Source organism: Erinaceus europaeus, chromosome 11 (assembly GCF_950295315.1).
Source record: "Erinaceus europaeus chromosome 11, mEriEur2.1, whole genome shotgun sequence".
NCBI classification, from domain to species: domain Eukaryota; kingdom Metazoa; phylum Chordata; class Mammalia; order Eulipotyphla; family Erinaceidae; genus Erinaceus; species Erinaceus europaeus.
Window position 1 is genome coordinate 90,113,271 of NC_080172.1, and position 2,498 is coordinate 90,115,768.

The 2,498-nt window shown below is 39.2% G+C and overlaps 1 pseudogene; it reads left to right on the forward strand.

The window, feature by feature from the left end:
- Positions 1-890: 890 nt before the first annotated feature.
- On the forward strand, positions 891-1,725 carry LOC103118105 (enhancer of rudimentary homolog; annotated as a pseudogene).
- The last annotated feature ends 773 nt before the right edge of the window (positions 1,726-2,498 follow it).

Sequence of the window (2,498 nt, forward strand, 5' to 3'; positions counted from 1 at the left end):
CCTTCTTAATCTCCCTATCAGGCAGATTCTTGCTTTTGTGTCAGCTGTGGTTGGAGGCATCCCTGGATGGATCTGGCAAAGGGCAGAAGGCAGATAATTGTCCCCAGATGTGGTTCCTCCCAGTACCTGTCACCACCGCCTCAGCTCTATAACTGTTCTTCCTTCACTTACTCAGTCTACAAATATTTATCCACCACCAATCATGTGCCAAATAATGTACTTAACCCCGGAGGTAAGAGATATGAAAGATGAATGTATATCCTTTCTGCCCACAATATGTATCAACCTCCAATTTGTTTCCCTTCAACTCATCTATCTTCTGGAAAGAAGGTGGCAGATGTTGGCACTGTCTTCTGATTAAAGTCCTTCAACAGTTCTTTTTAAACCCATATCCTTAGAGTAACATGTAGCTGGCATTACTGTCTAGCCATTCTCTGCAGCCAAACAGAACAACTTTGCAATTGCCCCAAACACACACACACACACACACACACACACACACATACATACACACACACACACACACACACACACACATTTTGTGCCTCAGTACCCCTACATATGCTGGGTCCTGTCTGCAGAACTTCCTTTGTGTATCTTCTTTGTGTGGCAATATTCTCTCCAGTATTCAATGGCTAGGCAAGAATTTCATCTCTCCTGACAACTTGTTGACACCCTGTCCATTAAACACACTCATACCATAGTGCTTATCACTTAATTCTGAATTGCTTTTTACTGTCACTTTCTCCTGTACCACGAGTGTTGAGGACAATATTTAATGTCAAGGAAGTCTGAATACAGTGTGTGTATTGGCTGTTGGCAGCACTGCAGCTTAGCTGGTGTGCGACGGCAGTGTCAGTGAGGGCTACAATGAAAGAGAGTTTGGCTCCATGTCTCACAGCATTTTGTTGGTACAGCCTACCAAAAGGCCAGAAGGCAGAACTTAGCAGACTATGAAGCTGTGAATGAATGCATGGAAGGCATTTGTGAAATGTATGCAGAACTTCTGTAAAGAATGAATCCCAACAGTCCCTCTATCACATATGCTATCAGTTATTTGATTTTCTTGATGATCTGGCAGACTTCAGCTGTCTTGTTTATTGAGCTGATACCCAGACATACCATCCTTACAACAAAGACTGGATTAAAGAGAAGATCTCCATGATTCTTCGTAGACAGGCCCAACAGGTTGGGAAATAATTAAGCTGAAAGCACTATGGGCATGGGGTTGGGCTCAGAACACAGATGTGGACAGCCTCCTATAGAGAAAATTTTGTATTATGGTAATCCTGTTTCCACTGTGGTACGTTCTAACCAATACAGACTGTTAGAATATGGGGATCTTGTTCAAGCTAAAGTCCCCTTGCCCCTTTCTCCCACTGTCTTTCTTTCCTTTATCCTTTCTTTCTTTCTTTCTTTCTTTCCTTCTTTCTTCTTTTTTTTTTACTTCAATCATTTTTATGATGTTTTAGATGGTGATTTTGTGTCAGTTTATGTTGGTTCCAGTCCTTCCAATTGTTCATATGTGCTATAACACTCATTATATTCACCCTTCTACAAGGTGGCATGGGGGTGGGAGTGGTGACAATAGTTCATTGTGTCCTCAAGATAAAGTGTTAGTGGAAAAACAAATGTTTTTTAGTTACATTTAAAAAACAAAATTGAGTTAATGACTCCATTTCCAGTGATACCATGGCTATTTGGCACTTTTGCTATACATCAGCATTTTAAATGTTCTGGGTTGATTTCATGTTCTCTTTTTTAAAATATACTTGTTGCTTGGCCTGGGAGATAGCATAGTACATTAAGCATTGGCCCCTCAAGTATGTAGACCTGAGTTCAATCCCCAGAATCACATATGACAAAGGGATGCTGTGGTCTCCTCCTTCCCTTTTTGCCTTATCCTTCTCAGAAAGAAATCTTTTTTTAAATTGCTTATTATGTTTACATTATAGGAGATAGTCTGATCAGAGACATTATAGGATATTAAAGGAGACATTCTAATCAGAGACTCTAGTACATGAAGCATTAGGGATCAAACCAGGAGTCTCGGACACACAATTCCTGCACTTTGCCCATTGAGATGTCTCTCTAGTCACAGGATTCATGTTGTTTAGAATGGTCTACACCTACTTCTTTTTATTCTATGTATGTGCTTCAAATGGAAAACATAGAACCCTACCTCTTTTCTTATTCCTTCAGGCTCTTCTTTATTAAGTTGAAACCAAAAATATTAAATCACAAAAAAAAAAAAAGACTTTCAGTTCAAGACCCTACTCTTGCAGACAGGAATGAGAACAGATTTTCTTTCACTAGATTTGATTTATTCCTTCATAATGGAATTAAGAATTAACTTCAAGGAAAGGGTAGATACAGCCAGAGGTAATCTAATGGCTAATGAATAAGATATTACATAACAAAAACAGCTAAATTGGCTGTTCTATATTTTAAAAGCATGGCCTCTATACTTTACAATGTTTAATTTCCTTTCCTTCTTC